This window comes from Acipenser ruthenus, chromosome 2 (assembly GCF_902713425.1).
Source record: "Acipenser ruthenus chromosome 2, fAciRut3.2 maternal haplotype, whole genome shotgun sequence".
In the NCBI taxonomy this organism is placed as follows: domain Eukaryota; kingdom Metazoa; phylum Chordata; class Actinopteri; order Acipenseriformes; family Acipenseridae; genus Acipenser; species Acipenser ruthenus.
In genome coordinates, this window is record NC_081190.1 from 45,287,629 (window position 1) to 45,306,375 (window position 18,747).

Genomic DNA, 18,747 nt, shown 5'->3' on the forward strand with positions numbered 1-18,747 from the left:
AGTCACATCAGCTCTATGTTCACAGACGAAAAAATGAAGCTTTCAAAGAAAAGAAAACCATACCTACAGTGAAACATGGAGGAGACTCGGTTATGTTTTGGGGCTGCTTTGCTGCACCTGGCACAGGGTGCCTTGAATCTGTGCAGGGCACAATGAAATCTCAAGACTATCAAGAAATTCTGGAGCGAAACGTACTGCCCAGTGTCAGAAAGCTCTGTCTCAGTCGCAGGTCATGGGTCCTCCAGCAGGATAATGACCCAAAACACACAGCTAAAAGCACCCAAGAATGGATAAGAAGAAAACATTGGACTATTCTGAAGTGGCCTTCTATGAGTCCTGATCTAAATCCTATCGAACATCTATGGAAAGAGCTGAAACTTGCAGTCTGGAGAAGGCACCCATCAAACCTGAGACAGCTGAAGCAGTTTGCTCAGGAAGAGTGGGCCAAACTACCTGTTAACAGGTGCAGAAGTCTCATTGAGAGCTACAGAAATCGTTTGATTGCAGTGATTGCCTCTAAAGGTTGTGCAACAAAACATTAGGTTAGCGGTCCCATCATTTTTGTCCATGCCATTTTCATTTGTTTTATTATTTACAATATTATGTTGAATAAAAAATCAAAAGCAAAGTCTGATTTCTATTAAATATGGAATAAACAATGGTGGATGCCAATTACTTTTGTCAGTTTCAAGTTATTTCAGAGAAAATTGTGCATTCTTCGTTTTTTGTGGAGGGGTACCAACAAATTTGAGCATGTCTGTATAATATATATATATATATATATATATATATATATATATATATATATATATATATATATATATATAATCAATGCTACTAATTTTTCACACTTCCAATTTACTACAATTTTACTTTGGTTTTGTTCACAAAAATGCAATTCTTTTTGTTTGCTTGTCTTTAGTGTACCCTTCAACCCTTGTTTTTTTGTGTTCACTAGGTCCATTGTTCTCCTTTCACAAGAAATAAGCAATGTGGTTTTGGCAGCATTTCACAGTATTTGGTGTCTTTGGGAATAGCCAAAGTTGCGGATCTTCAGATTAAAGGTTTGTAATTTCACAGTATAGTAGACTCACGTTAATCCGTGTTTCAATAATCCATGCGTTTTAATGCAGTACATTATCAAAATGTATTAGTGCAGAAATCATCTGATCTATGTGGAAGCGAGTATTCACATGCTTTATTAGTGCAGAAATCAGCGTATCTGCGGAAGCGGACGGTCATCATTTCATTTAATTCAATTAAATTGAGTACAGTGTAGTGCAAGTCAACGGACACTACTGTATTGTAGTTACTGAAACCAGTGACAAGCAAGCAAAAAGCAGACTTAAGACTCTCTTAACCTGGCAGTCTGAATATGAAGAGCAGTTACGACAAAGCAAGATCAGTGACTTTTTTAAACCAGCTCTCTGTGCCTCTGAACAACGCTGATTATGTACAGTATATGTTTTGACAGTTTCTGGGACATTATATTTTATTTGTATTATTGCATTTTTCAAGTTTTCAATTAATAGCTCAGGGATTTCCCAAACAGTAAACTCAATTTCGGCTAGTCAGTGTTTTTCACTAATTCAGGCTCAAATCGGGCCCAATCTGCACAGATTAACAGGGGACTAATATATACACTTTTTCTTGTTGTTTGATTTGTACACAAAACATTTGAATTCCATCTAGTAAGCTTCACATTACAAGCCTTCAAATGTGAACAATAATATGAATGTGAACTAACTTATTTTTATTTATGGTATTTTATGAAGAAGAAAACATTTACCAATGTTTACCGTATTCCAGGGTATTTTGTATTGTAAACTGAATCTTTCAAATGCCATGTCATGCACTTTCTATGTGAACTGATAAATAATTGTCTAAGTTAAAGAAAAACAGCACAATTGGACTATTCAGGCAATGGTTGGTGTAGTGCAATAATTAAAAATCCCATACAATCAAATGTAAATGATTTTTTTAAATTTTATTTTATAAATTTAGTTGTCACCAATTTTTTTACCCCGGTTTTCTCCCCAATTTAGTATGCCCAATTATTATCTGTATCCTCAGCTCACTGCTCGCAACCCCCCCGCCGACTCGGGAAACGGCAGCTGGAACACGCGTCCTCCGAAACGTGCTCCTGCCAAGCCGTCATTTTTCACACTGCAGACCCACAGCAATGCCACCAGACCTATAGTGCCAGAGGACAACACAGATCTGGCCGCTCCACTGCAGAACCACAGGCGCCCTATCGGCCACAGGGGTCGCTGATGCGCGATGAGCCGTGGATTCCCCTGCCGCCCTAAGCCCTCCCTACCTGGGCAGCGCTCAGCCAATTGTGCACCCCCCCCTAGGAACTCCCGGTCACGGTCGGCTCTGACATAGCCTGGATTCAAACTTGCGATCTCCAGGCTATAGGGCACATCCTGCACTTCGTGCAGAGCGCCTTTACTGGATGCACCACTTGGGAGCCCCGTAAATGAAAAGTTAAAGGAAAAATTATTTTAGCCACACTTTTTTTTTTTCACATATCCTGCATTTGTAATTAAGGAGTATGTATACCTCTATAGACTAATTCTGAAACAAAATATGTTTTAATAAGCTTTCAAGCGACAGAAACATGATTGGTTTGTCTACCTAGAAATATAATACAGTTATACAGTAGAGTTGATCTAGTATGTGAACATTTTCAAAATACAAAAAACTCTGTTTTAATTAAATTAAAAACACCATAACATCTGTGACTTACAAGGCAGAAATAGTATTTAACTTTTGCTGCGGACTCTGGTTGTGGGAGACGTATATTAAACGTTGATGTAAAAAAACAAAACAAAACAAAAAAAAACTGTGCAATTATTTTTAGCCACTGAAAGGTGAAATTGCACCTTAAACTTGTATATTTAATTGATGTCCTGGATTTTCTTCTTAATGACAGTTCCTATATTTTTATATCTATTTAGAAATTGTTACCAAAGTTGACTGCAAGTTAATTCTTGACTATATGAACCTGTGGTCTGTGGCTTTTAAAAATTGGGGTAGGGCTTCTGGCTCTGCAGTTTGTAATATTACACATTGATAGATCTCTAGATTGTGCTATAGCACAACGTTTACTATTGTTAACTCCAGTAAGTCTTAATCCTGAATTGATTTAGACAGTAAATGTAAAGAATAGCTGTATCAAACTTAAACTTTTTGTTTTTAGTTGTCTTACATTTTACTCTGGTTTATTTCAAACTGCCGAAAAGGTTACATGAGTGAAATTCATTCTCTGCACTTTTAAAAGACTGCAACAAAAGCCTTTTTTACAGATATTTTGCAGTCATAGTTGCCTTTTATACCTGGTTATTAAAATAAATATTTTCATACCCTGAATGTATAAAAGTCTGTGATCTCTAATTCTATTACTGGCAGTAACAAGCTAGCATAACACATCTGCCATTTAGGAACACCCAGGTGCTTTTCATTAATCACTGTGTAACACTGAAAGCGACTCGGCAACACAATTCTCTGTATTTGAATTTATCGAGCTTAGGGATTTTAAAAGTAACACATGGAAGATGGGTAGTATGTTTTATAGTGTGGGGGGTAGGCTTTTTAATGTAACATCTCCAAGCATGTTTATGCCAGGTTTGTTTTCTTACAGACAACATTTGGAGACCACACATTTCAGTGTAGGACAATGGAAGTTGTGTTGTGTAGTTTACATTCCAAATAAAACATTGATAAATGTACTGAGAATTATTTTGCAAATGTGTAAAGAAATTAGGAACACAATTACTATTTGTCTTGTATTGGGAACAACTACTACTTGTGTTTGTTTGTTTTTTGCCAGAAAACTTTTTACTAGTAGTATTGTAGCGTGCACGGGGGAAGGCAGCAGTAGGCCTTGTAGGTGACGTAATCACACACAGAAGACATAAGCCCGATATACGCTACTTGCAAAGGAGCCGGCTCTTTTGTACAGCGGTATCGGCGCTATGCTTCAGTGTGAGAGGTCCCGGGTTCGCGCCCGCCCTCCGCCTGTGTGTGGATTTCTTCACCCTGTGTGATGCGCCTGCCTGCGGGAACCGTGATCGCTACAGTATTATGTAAGGACATTTTATATAAACACTTATATGTACTTTTTAATAATAAAAAAGAATATCTTAAACATGCACAATTTTATTTGCATTTTTTCTAAAACAAACAAGTTTATTCTTTAGTGTCATTAAGTGCTTTCATAAAAAGAAAAAACAACACACAAACCCACACCCGGCCAGTACATGTTATTTGACTATTTAAATTATATTACGGGGGATTGGCAACGAGACAAAAGTATAACTGTATGACCTTTTCTCTTATGCAAGCATACGCTCGGCTGCTTGCATTTTGTGATAATCCTGTATTACAAAATGCATCAAGTAGCATATTACATTTACATTGATATATCAACACCTGTTAAACTATCGTTCTGTTTCAGGCCTTTCTTTATGTTTTTAAACCCAAATATTTAATTGCACTTTTTTTTATTTTTTATTTTTATTACAATATGCGTGCTTACAATGCCATTCATCCTGCAAAGCTATATATTTAATTTCAATCTATGAAAAATAGACTGGGGGGACCATTCTTCATACGATGGTCTATGAAAAATAGTCCAGGGGGACCATTTTCCAGAGGGGCCAAAATTATGTGTGACACAGTCACTCTCTGTCTCTGGTGTGAAGACTTGCCTGTACATTGAGACTGCATGTGCTGCATCCACTAAATTGGTTGTAAGTGTAAGGCAACGCTTTGCAAAGTTATACAGATGTGGAAATCGATTAGAAACCATCCCAAAACTTGTTTGTCCTCAAAGGCATCTGGCATTCTTTATATGCAGCGCATTCATTGTCATGTTGTTTGTCATCCAGGAATTTATTTTATTAGTACTGAGTCAAAAGAAAAAAAATGTGCCTATTCAGGTCTCCAATTCTAACTGTGTTTAAAAAGTAAGCAGCAGGTTGTTTGAAGTGCGGTGGCTGTGCGAGGTAGTACCTGTAGTACTGATTTAACTTGGCTACAAACGACAGGAATGGACCATAAGGATTTTGTTGGAAGACAGCACAGGAAAGAAGGTACAACTTAAGTGTGCAACTACTGTGTGTCGAGTTACTATACACATTTTGACAGAAAAAAACGCCCAAGCATTTTGGAAAGTTACTGAAAACAATAGTTCCATACAATATATAAAAAGCAAAAGCCCCTGCCCCCGCCCAAGAAAAAAACTATTTACATGAAACTCGAAAATAACTTAAAATAAGCATAAAAAAATTAAATTAATAAAAACCAAAATACAGAAGCCTGTATATAATGAAGTTTACATTAAAGCAACATGTTTTCTCATACTGTATAACCACAACATTAATTTATGATCTGTTTTATATTAATTGATAATCCGACTATAAAAATCTTAAGTCACATTGTACCACACGATGGGGCTGTGAGGTTTATTACACTAAGAAAACATACCATTGTTAAAAGTGGCTCACACTTAGGGGGATCCGGTTTTCGGTAAAAAAAAAAACCAATGATTTTTGACAACAATTACCTGCCGAATTTAGCGTTCCAGAATTTATTTTATAAAACTGATAAAAGCAGAATATTCTCTTTTATTTTATTCATTTTAAAATTGTGCTGGTGGAAAAGGGAGTTTTGAGGTTTTTTAAGTTGGACGTTTTTTTGTTTTTTTTTAAGTAGGGTGTACAAAGTTCATTTCAGTGGCACTGACAAACTGGCAGTGCAGTGCTGCATTTGTTTTCCATGATTCTTCATTTGGCCTGGCTTTAGTTTCACGAGTAAATGCCTTCTACTCGTGTCACAAGCTGTGAATAAAATACGTGTTTTGTTTTATTAATGTTAGTACTTTTAATATTACATTACTGTTTAAGATTTTTTGTTTACCAGTTTCTAGTGTGGAACATTGGTAGGAGGGTTGTTTTAACCGATTTGTACCTGTTTCATGGCTGCTGATATATAATATATATATATATTTTAAAAGCAGAAAACTGGAAACCCTACTCTGACTGCTAACAGTGCTTGAAGATGCCTAGTTATAACTTCCTTCTGCTGCAAATGGCTTTGAGTTAGCTTGCAAATAAATGGTGCTGTATGTAAGTGAAAAGTGTCATTCAGCTCAAGGACCAGATCCTGGTGAGGTGTTTGCTCTGTGATGATAATAAAATTATACACCTTCCCAGGATTTGGTGTTGTGTGCATGCTGGCATACAGTACTTTTAATAATTTTAAAATGTTTGACCTTACTTTAATTTTTGGAAGAGAACATGCTAATCAACAGAGACCAAACAGATGTCAAAACAATGTACCTCTTTTTATGGTGTCATTAATATAAACATGTTTTTCTGCTACCTTCACCATCTGTTGTCTGAAATGAATAATCAGGATGCTACAAGCACAATCTGTTTACATAACATTGTTTTTTTTTTAAGTTCCCCTGCACCAAAAAAGGTTTATATTAGAGAAGACCTTATACCTTTGTTTCCAGCTCTAAAATAAACATATCAACTTAGTTTAAATATTCTGGTTTCATAACTACTCAGTTACTTTGATAATAGTTGACACTCGCCTAGACAGTGATCTGCCATTTTGCAATCAAGAATACTTTTGTTGGTGTTGGCTCTTACTAAAATAAAGTCACTATATACTAATGTAGCCTACTTTACATATGTCTATTACTCTTCAGCAGGCAAGACTCTCTAATCTCTAATGCTTTCTCTTTTATAGATTATGTGTTGTAAAATTAAAGCACCTGTTATGCTATAGACTGGAATTAAGCAATATAACCCTCATACTTCACTGTCTGGTGAGGCCCGCCTCTGCTGTTAAACTGTCCTGAGCCAAAGACGAGGGCATTTAACATAACGAAAAGGGCCTTACCAGATGGTAAAGTCCTCTTGTGAGGGTTTTATTGCTATTTGAAAATCGATACGTTAAAAAATGTAAACATTAAACATTTAAAGTGTTTCCCTATCAAGTACGAAATGTAACCATTACCTAATGGGTATTTATCCTTAAAGGTTAATGGTTACATTTCTATTTCAGGGAACCAGGGTTATGATATTAACGGATGTAACCCTGGTTCCCTGAAAGAGAAGACAATCACCAACCAATACTTTTGGGATATGTCTGCCACAGGTCAGGTATTTACTGAGCATCTTATGTCAGAGCTGCCGATAGGCCCCTCCGGGGAGTGACGTCTTTAGTCCTGTCTACTGAGGGAATAAGTAGTCACTCCATGGAGATCACGTTGTCTTTTGCAAGGTTTGGGAAAGTATATTAAAGCCGTCGCGAGGGAGAGTGAGCGGACAGCAGATGAGGGACATCTCGCTACCATCAAACTAATTTTTGTGGTGTGAGCGTGCAACCTCAAGGACCCTTGTGCCTAATGAAGGCATAGAGGGATCTACCTAACTGAGTAGAACCTGAATGTATGCGGACTAGCCCAGCTAGTCGCAGTACAAATATCAAAAGAGGGCCCATGACATAGCCACTACTCCAGCCGCTGCTTTGAGAGGGCTAGACCCAGGGTCTTTTCAGCATGACAGACGAAGAGCTGGTCAGACTGACGCAGCGCTCTTGTCTTGTCCACATAACATCTCAATGCCCGAACCAGGCAGAGGGAATTCAATCACCGATCCTCCTCCAAAGAAAAAGGAGGGGGATGGAAAGCCTCTAGTTCTACTGATTGATTCAAGTGGAAATCCATAACCACAGGGAGGAAAGTGGGGTTTGAGCGTAACAACACCCTGTTTCCATCATCCAAAACACTCATATAGGAGCTGTGCACTGACAGAGCCTGTAGCTCACAAACACGCTTAGCGGAGGTGATGGCTAATAAAAATTCCGGTCTTCATAGAGAGATACAGACGTGCTCAAATTTGTTGGTACCCTTACAGCTCATTGAAATAATGCTTCATTCCTCCTGTAAAGTGATGAAATTAAAAGCTATTTTATCATGTACACTTGCATGCCTTTGGTATGTCATAGAATAAAGCAAAGAAGCTGTGAAAAGAGATGAATTATTGCTTATTCTACAAAGATATTCTAAAATGGCCTGGACACATTTGTTGGTACCCCTGAGAAAAGATAATAAATAATTGGATTATAAAGATATTTCAAACGAATTAGTTTCTTTAATTAGTATCACACATGTCTCCAATCTTGTAATCAGTCATTCAGCCTATTTAAATGGAGAAAAGTAGTCACTGTGCTGTTTGGTATCATTGTGTGCACCACACTGAACATGGACCAGAGAAAGCAAAGGAGAGAGTTGTCTGAGGAGATCAGAAAGAAAATAATAGACAAGCATGGTAAAGGTAAAGGCTACAAGACCATCTCCAAGCAGCTTGATGTTCCTGTGACAACAGTTGCAAATATTATTAAGAAGTTTAAGGTCCATGGAACTGTAGCCAACCTCCCTGGGCGCGGCCGCAAGAGGAAAATCGACCCCAGAGTGAACAGAAGGATAGTGCGAATGGTAGAAAAAGAACCAAGGATAACTGCCAAAGAGATACAAGCTGAACTCCAAGGTGAAGGTACGTCAGTTTCTGATCGCACCATCCATCGCTTTTTGAGCAAAAGTGGGCTCCATGGAAGAAAAACATAAAAAAGCCAGACTGGAATTTGCTAAAATGCATATTGACAAGCCACAATCCTTCTGGGAGAATGTCCTTTGGACAGATGAGTCAAAACTGGAGCTTTTTGGCATGTCACATCAGCTCAGAGACGCGGTGAGACTGGATATCTGTCTTGTTTATGAGTTAAGGAGTTCCACTCTAGGAGAATAACTGGAGTTGTGAAACCCAGTCTCTCAATGTGAGTTCACCTTTTCCATTTCAAGCAGACATGATAGTAGCAGACCGCAGATCGATCCCGTATTAACTGACACATAGGATAGTCAACATCTCATCTCTGCCCTCCATTCCAGTAAATGGAGCACAAAGCGTGCTGAGCTTCCCCAGCAGTCGATTTACACACGTTCGTTCAGTTCCAGAATCAGATTCATCCTATTCCTTCAAATCAAACCAGATCATGGCTTTCATCATCCAGCTAGGGATAGCCAGCATCAACCACAGTCTGATCAAGACCATGGGCCGCTGGTCCTCTTCCGCAGTAGATTATTACGTTCAGAACTCGCAGTTTCTTCTGCTTCTGATTTACTTCACCATTCGGTCGTACCTCCAAGAGGGATCAATTTCAACGTGGTTAGTCCATTCAGCTGTCAAGTAGAGTCCCCTATCTGCCCCTTTCATCATCAAGGTATCTCCCCAGCAAGAACCCCCCATTGATTCCTCTCGCTCCTATCATCACTCGTCGCTGGTTCTCAACCCACCTTCCACCCTCCAGAGCAAGCCTCCCTCCTCTACTTCACCCCCTCATTGATTTCTCTCGCTCCTAGGATCACTCGTCACTGGATTCCAACCTACCTTGCCTCCAGAGCGGGCCTCCCCCCCAATCATTCCGTAGGCACAGCCCCCTCTGCTGCGAGGGCCAACACCACTCACAGCCTTCTTCGGCTTCCTCGGAAGCTCAGAATACACAGTTTCTTCGGCTTCAAGCTTCCCTGCAGCGACGAAGATCTCCTAATCAGCCCACCTCTCCACCCTCCTTTCTAGAGCAGGCCTCCCTCCTCAGCTGTATTCTCCCCATTCATTTCGCATAGGTGCAGCTACCTCCGCTGCAAGATCCAGCATCAACCACAGTCTGATCAAGACCATGGGCCACTGGTCCTCTTCCGCAGTAGATTATTACGTTCATTCATCTCCTCCGATATAGTTGCAGCCCATTTTAAAATCGCTAGCATGCCCGGAGTGGGGTCTACCTGTTCGCCGGGGCCACCAGAGTTTTTCCCCTAATCTGCCACAAGGGGTTTTTTCCTCTCCACTGAGCGGCAGGTATACACATAGTCACATCCCACTAACAAATTTACTAATCTCCCTCTGTTCGTCCTTCTGGTCTTTTGTTTATGTTATGCGTTGGCATGTGCTGTCTTGTTTGTCTCACGGTGTGGGAGTTTTCATGAGGTGCCGGGGGTCCATCCTTTGGGGGGCAAGTGAGGCTCACTTCCCCGACCTCAGGGTTAGGCAGCCGCCTCCCTTACCTTCAGGGGTTCTCACCGCGTGAGTCAGAGCGGACTCCCGGCCAATCTCTGTCCTGTCGCAGCTCCTGCGCTCATCTCACTCGAGGCTCTCTTCTATTCTGCCTCTCTTCAGGACGTGGTCACTCGTGCCGAGTCCTATACTAACCTCAATGCTTTGTCCTTATTTTCAGGTCCCAGGCAGCGTGATGTCTCGGCCAATCAGGGGTTCTATGAGCGCCCCTTACAGAAGCCTCAGATGCTGGGTACCTCTCTCATCTCCTCCTTCGGTTGCCGGGTCCTCCACCCCTGGGATGTCGGCAGCGTTGGCCCCAGTCGGTGACCTCTTTTCTATCCCGTTTCCGGTTGCCGGGTCCTCCGCCCCTGGGATGTCGACAGCGTCGGCCCCAGTCGGTGACCTCTTTTCTATCCTGTTTCGGTTGCCGGGTCCTCCGCCCCTGGGATGTCGACAGCGTCGGCCCCAGTCGGTGACCTCTTTTCTATCCTTTCCGGTTGCCGGGTCCTCCGCCCCTGGGATGTCGACAGCGTCGGCCCCAGTCGGTGACCACATTCTGTCCTACTAACTGCTCCTTGCTGCTTCTTCTGCCTTATCTCCCCCCCCAGCTCACGCCCAGTGAATTAAGAATAAAAAGGGTGCACAACTAATCTAATATACAGAAAGGAAAGGTGATTGGTTAGAAATATGCGTGAATAGTATAGAGTTCATTGATTTCTTAGTCAAATGATTACAACGACCACAACATTACTAGCATGCATGGTTAATATACTAATATTAATTATGGCTGATCACACAAAGTGTCTACTTTGCATTAGTATTACCAATATCAAAATGCACGAGAATTAATTCAACTTCCGATTCAGAACAGAATCCAACATTCCAGTACCTAATTTAGCAAATTAGTTTTACTGTGTTAATTTAGTTTAGATGTGATCAACCAAACAAATATTTTATCAACCTCAATTGATTATATATTCAAATTAAATGGGGCAATAATCAAATTATCTGCATTTATGATCCCTGGAGCCAGCATTACACTTCAGCCATCAACACCAGACAGAAGGATATCTACATCATCATATGGAAGGAAGCGCAAATGGATGGAGACACCTATGGATCACATTAGTTTACTGTAAAGCTACGTCTTAGTTGGTGCTTATCTTGGTGAGAGCCACGTTCAAATCAGCATGAAGTTTTAACATCTACTGTCGTGTAATGGAAATCATCTGCATTTATGAGGCAACGCCTTTGAGTTGCACATTTCAACAAACAAAATACATTTGTTACACACTTTAAAACAGGAAGTTATATTCTATTCCTAACATTATATTTTATCCACTAACTTGACAGCATTTGCTGCAGTTAATTTCTTGAGTCATAAAATATTTAATATTTGATATGTTGAATACTTCAATTTTCAACAAAGAAGTCAATCTTCTTTGGTGATGAACACTACAGCTTCTCTCTGGATCGGAAGTTGCAACGAAAGAAGACAGTACTTTGCTTGAAGTACGCATTGTATTGCGTCGACTCTCAATAAACAAATGGTTCTTTTCAACTGGAGATCAGCTTGTTGATTTTCAGTAGTCCTGCAGCATTATCTTTGACTTGTCAGGAGGTTTCCAACTGGAAACAGTAGCGTTGATCAGATGTAACTCAGTTCAGAGAATGCGTTGCAATTGAAGAGTTATGTAGTTCATAGAAGTGTTCTCGTTGCATTTCTTCTGTATGGCTAGTACATGACCTTAAGCCCAGCTGCTGGTTATGCTTCAGTTCTTTTTCACGGAAACCAAGACCCGCTTTCAGATCAAGGCAGTGTCCTGTTTACTGGTTCAGTTTCTCGTAGAGCAAAGAGCTAGGGCCCTCTCAAAGCTGATTTCAACCTTCTCAGAACATGATTTTAGTCTTCAGCCCATAGATTCTCCCATGATTCCAGCACTGTTTCTAGTGTGGGGAGCGCTGTTTGAAAGTCGCACTGGTTGTTTTTGTTATCCTCTCTTCACCCCTGTGATTATATAGTTTGTTTATTTTAGTCTGTGCTCGAGTCCACGTGGAGTGTTTCCCCTTGGTTGTTCTTGTTCCGAGAGTCCCAGTGTTCTCAATTGGTCCACTGTTTCGCCCCCTGTCGGCTGTATTTATGAGGGGTCCTGTTCTCTCTCAGTAGTGTCAAGGCATTCCAAAACTGCCTGGTTTCACCTTTTGAAAGACACCGCCGGTGCCACAGAATTTATTCAGTGCTGATGAAGATAAACCACTTGTCCAGTATTTAGTTTATGACTCTTTTTAAAATCATTCTTTGTCAGTGGGGGAGTTTGTGAAAAGAAACCAAGTGGACAGAGAGAATGGCTTAGGACCCCCCTCTGTACATTCAATTTCTGTTAATTTCATACACAGAATTATATTATGACCCAATCTGATGCTACAACCTCTGGCCATACACCAGTTTTGGAAATACCTCCACTTATAGGCATACAATGACATTGTGGAGGGGGCCCTAGCATTCTGCAGTGTACTGACAACTGCATCTGAGAGCCCTAAGGTGGGCAGACGGTCCTGTTCAGGTGCCAGACCCACAGTTGGAGTCTGCCCGGTTGTGGGTGCCAAAGAGTGCTTCTCGTTTGACTGAGGAGATCCATGCGCAACGGGATCTCCAAGGGCTGGCCTCGCAGCAGCTGGCAAAGGTTTGCAAACCAGAATCTCCTGGGCCATCTGGGGGTCACCAGGAGAACTGTCGCCTCTTCTCTCCAAACTTTCTCTGGGAAGGCTGGGAGCAACGGTATTGGTGGGAATGTGTACAACAGCGTCCTGGACCACTCGTGGGAGCAGTGAGTCGTCTCTGCCGTGGCAAAGAGATTGACTCGGGCCATCCCGAACTGTTACCAAATGTGCTCTACCACCTCAGGGTGGAGTCGCCATTCTGACTGGTGAGGACCTTCCCTCGAGAGGAGGTCTGCCGCCCAATTCACCACTCCAAGAAGATGAACAGCCCAGAGGGATAGCAAGTTCCTCTTTGCCCAGGTCACTGGCGGTTGACATACGCTCCTACAGACATGTTGTCTGGCGGACAAGGACATGTCTTCTCTGGAGCACTGGGAGGAAATGCTGCACCTAACCGATGTGTACGGTGGCAAGTACCAAAGAGTCTGAGGTGCCATTGCACCAGTATTGCAGATGGTGTTGTGAGAAGGGGTGGGTCTGCTGAGGCTGGGGTGGAGCTTGCCTTGGAGGCTGCCTAGGGCGGTTCCGTTGGAACTGTCTCCCAGAGTGCTGATGCGCTGGGGGCCCCACGTCTGGCTTTTCCCCGTCCTTGCTGACGGCCCCAGGTATTAGTTGCTGTGGAAGCCTGAAGGCGATGCCTCAGGTCACCACGCAGTGGGGATCAGAATCATCTGGGTCATCATCTTTGTCACTGGTGGACGCAGCCACTTGTCAAGACACCTTCCTCTCCCAGTGGGGGTATTGCAGTATCTCCTCTACTGCTGGCCCAAAGGTATGGCCAGGAGAGATAGATGCGTTCAATAAGGCCGACTTGTCCGCATCTGGAACCCTGGCCACTACTAGACCCACCAGGCTTCTGCCCAGGGCTTGCCCCTGGAAGCCTGGGATATGCAGAAGTGTACCCAAAACCAAGTACAGCTCTGAGGCTACTGGTTCAGGAAGGGGCGCCGATCGTAGTATGCCATCTAAGTAGGTCGTAGGGAGACATGCCATGTTGGCTAGGCGCGTTACCTGCGCTTTGGCTGTGTACGCTTTCTTAAGGTGGGCCTCCTAATCCTACATTGGCCATTAGGGCATACAGGGTCCTTAGATAGACCTCTTACTAGAGGGGCTCGCACCAGGGTCGCTACGGTGGAATCCACCGGCGGGAACCGCGCTAGTCCTAGTGTAGTGAATTAGGTATACAATATATTTAAATATAAATTAGTCTCTAGTCGCCCACTCAGAGACGTCAAAATGTGAGAAATTATATACCTTATTTAAGATCAGGATCATGTAGAACTCAGATTTCCTTGACAATAATCAACATTCACACAGCGTGTCAGAAATATAAAAATATTTTATTAAAGAATAAAAAGGGTGCACAACTAATCTAATATTACAAAAAGGAAAGGCAATTGGTTAGAGATATGTGTAAATAGTATACAGTTCGTTGATTTCTTAGTCAAAAGATTACCATGACCATGAGCACATGGTTAATATACTAATGTTAACTATGGCTGGGGGGGGGGGGGGGGGGTCGGTGCCAGGAAGATTGTACATCCTCCAGAAAAATCCAGGAACACCGGAACTGCCTGGTCGAAGCTTGCGCCGGCCTGAATACAGAGCGGCGCTGGAGGAAATTCGAGGCTCGTTCCATAAGCGCTTGAACTGAGCTCGATGGAGGGGTAACATCAGTCTCTGGGACAGCTGGGACCCATCTCTTTGAAATGTATTTGCTTACAATTGTAAGTCGCCCTGGATAAGGGCGTCTGCTAAGAAATAAATAATAATAAATAATAATAATAATCTCCTGGGTTACCTCCTGGACTTCTGTCTCCTACTGCATTAAAGAGTCCCCATCCCATTTGTGGGTTTTCAAGCATGAACTGCTCGTTTCAGGTCCTGCCACAACATCTCAGTGGGGTTTAGGTCTGGACTTTGACTAGGCCATTCCAAAACTGTGTGTTTCGGATCATTGTCTTGCTGCATGACCCAGCTGCGCTTCAGCTTCAGCTCACGGACAGATGGCCTGACATTCTCCTGTAGAATTCTCTGATACAGAGCAGAATTCATGGTTCCTTCAATGATGGCAAGGTGTCCAGGTCCTGATGCAGCAAAGCATCCCCAAACCATGACACTTCACCACCATGCTTGACCGTTGGTATGACGTTCTTACTGTGGAATGCAGTGTTTGATTTTTGCCAGACATAACAGGGCCCATGTTGGCCAAAAAGTTCCACTTTTGACTCATCTGTCCATAGAACATTGTTCCAGAACTCTTGAGGATCATCCAGGTGCTTTTTGGCAAACTTGAGACAAGCATTCATGTTCTTCTTAGTGAGCAATGGTTTCCGCCTTGCTACTCTGCCATGAATCCCATTTTTGTGTCTTTCTGATGGTGGTCATGAACACTTACCTTAGCTGAGGTGAGAGAGGCCTGCAGATCCCTGGATGTTGTTCTAGGGTTCTTTGTGACTTCCTGGACGATTTTACACCTTGCTCTTGGATAGATTTTGGCAGGACGGCAACTCCTAGGAAGATTCACTACTGTCCCAAACTTTCTCCATTTGGACAATATGGCTCTGATTGTGGTTCGGTGGAGCCCCAGAGCCTTAGAAATGGCTTTGTAACCCTTTCCAGACTGACAGGCATCAACAACTTTTTTCCGGAGGTCTTCTGAAATTTCTTTTGTTCATGGCATGATGTGACTCTAGAACCTGTGTGCTGACAACTTCACTCTGATGGTAAGGGCCAAAGTTAGTCAGATTTATATTGGGCAGGGCTGACCCAAATCAGGCCTGGTTGTTAACCAAAGTACTCAAACAGCTGACCCTAATTATCCCTTTAATTGGGTTGAGTTAACTAGGGGGGGGGCAATAACATTTTCACACCTGAAGATTGCATGTTTGATTACCTTGCACACCAAACAAATGAAAGAAGCACCAAACTTTGGTGTCATTTTTTCTCCTTGAAATAGAAATGTTACCAGGGAAAATTATGACGATGTTTGTGTCAGCAATCCTTTTATGCACTTGGAGGCGGGTGCGCGACTGCATCACAGGCACTGTGTGCAGCTTCGGCATATCTAAGATTTAAACATATCTAGTAGTCAGTGTGTTCATAAAGTTTATTCAGAGCCTCTTCCTGCCTTTGTTAGAGAAGAGAGCACTCTGTCTGTGTATGATATGCTGAATTAAGTTGCTGAAAGTAATCAGACTGCATCCAGTTGCTTCAACTCGTCATTCAAACCGGAGACATGATTTTTTTCTTGTGTACAAGAACAGAGATTTCTTTTCATCAAGCAGAAAAATGGTAAAATATATGAATACCGATGGATTAATTTGCAATAGTGATTAAACATAATTTTAAAGATAACATTCAAGGTCTTTAACAGAGATTAAGGCCCTCGTATTGACCATCAGATTAAAGAAAATCTCAGATCAATTTTAATTGGCATTAGAAAATGATTCAGTATCAAAAGCCAATCAGCTTCCAGCTATAGCGGGCATTAATACACAGTAGATGTCTGCTGGAAAGTCACCGCATCACCTGTGAATCAAATTTAAAATCAATCTGCGAAAGTACTCGCTTTTTCATTTTGACTTGCTGTATTTTCAGGCGTAGTTCACAACTATTGGACAGAAAATACTAAAAGACACATTTGGTCCACATTTATTTTATTATCCACCAAAACCAACTAATCAATACTTTGAATTGAGAAAAGCAACCAATCCTGTACCTGCAACTGTCGAGTCAGCCAATTACAGCCTGTCAGCTCAACTGGAGCTCAGACACAGCATCTTTCAACAACAACAAACCAAGACACGGACAGTTCAATAATATTGCATCATTTAGATATCTGGCTGTTCAGATAAGCTATAAGCAGCTCAGACAAGTAAACAAGGTATTTGTTTAATAAAGTAATTTTTCTCTAATTATGTGTGTGATCCTTTATGAAAATTTTTGTGTCTATTTTCTTAAAACTTTTCTCAGCAGAAGGGTACCTGATGAATCATTACAAGTTCAAGGTAAATGTAGGTTTCAAAATGTTTTTTTTTTTTTTTAAGAAAATAATGAGAAAAAGAATGTTCTAATAGGCTCTACTGTGTGGTAGTTGACCTTGACTTTCATTAGAGCCCTTGCCTTTGGTTCAGGACTCATAACTCCGGTCCCAGTGAACTAACACACGTTTCATTGACAGCACGTTCGCTTAATTATAGATAAAACTAAAGATTAGTTCTACCATGATGGATTTCTAAAAAATGCTTTTCTTCTATTTAAAATTTTGTAAATTGAAAGTACAGTAATTTAGTAGCAATCTACTTTGCCCACAAAATCATCTGTTATAAATGTGTGAAGTTGTCCTAATAATGTCCATGTAGCCTGTCACTGTGCATGGAATTCAGTGCTCATGGGGTCCAATGTTTCTTTAAACGGTAAATAGCTTTAAATGGCAATTTATTCAATTTTTTGTTTAGTTTACCTTTCTCTAGCCTTTCTATCACATATTAACAATGTGTTTATTAATTGTATGTTGTTCTGTGTGTGTTAAATTTCATTTATTTTGCTTATGGCCTTCTCTTATTATCTTTCAGCTACATCTGTATGTTCTGTTGAATGCTAGCTACCAAGACATTCATTTAGGTGATGTCAATAGGGCCACCATGGCCATCTAGGACAGCATGGGTTGATTGACAACGTTCTGTAATTAGTTCTAAAAGGATACACGTGTCCATTCTTTGTGATTGCCGCCTCTTTGTGGACAGAGGTCTGTTCTCCAGAATGGCTTGTAGAAACATAATTTTGCCCACCTCATTAAACAGTTTCTCATTCATTTGTGCTGTCTTTATTACAAAAGCGACTGCCAGAAAACGCCTACTATCTGCCTCTATCAAAGTCTTTCAGATTTGCTGTGCCCTGTATGTCACAAGCAATGGATTTTTTCACACCACCTTTGTATGTGTAATTTTAGAAAAGTAATTGTATTCTTTTGGCTGCATTTCCAGTCCAGGTCCAAAAGGTCCAAAACCACTTAATCATTTCATCGTACCTAATAAGCATGTAAAGGAACGACACTCCAGGATGCAGTTGCTATGTCTGTTTCAACCTGTCGACCACATGCCTGCTTATAAACGAGTTCAAAGGGTTACGGGTCCGGGGATTCTTTACTAATGAAAACACAATAGCACATTTACAAAATACATTTCTTCATTCAATCAGTTTCAATTTCTTTTACAGAACATAACCATTACATTTGAATTACTAGTTATATTTCTTTTACTGTTCAGAAAACAATGTGCTAATTCCATCTTGTCTTGTTTCATAACAATTCACATGTCCATTTTGATACAAATAAAATAAACTTAATATCACATGAAATGAATCTGTAGTATCTGTATGTAAGATTTTAAGAAATATATGCATAAGATTAAGGTATTTTACCCATAATATCAGTTTGAATTTTTTTTTCACTTTTTACATTAGAACCTTGTTTTTTGTGACGCACAGTGATATGACAGGCTAATAGTTTTAATAGCAGTATAGCTTTTAAGAGAAGGTTGTGATAAACTAAACAGTTTTTAGAGATCAGACAGTTCTCTGTCTATCACAAATGCATTGATACACATGTCACTGAAAGCTCTGAAATCTAATTTAAATCCTTTCTGAGAATGATCCATTGTATTGAAAGAATATTTAATTGCTGTAAACTAGTCGTTGCCATCATTTACACCACGGGGTGCTAGTCCCTTTCCCTGCACAAACACAGATAGTATAAAAGGTCTTGCTAAAAGAAGTTGTGCAGTTGCATCTGCTCGTATGGTACAGTTTCTGTATGATTCTGCTGTTGAAGCCCAATGATGACCATGTATTGGTAGGACTAACTAACAATTATATTTGTCACTTTAAAATT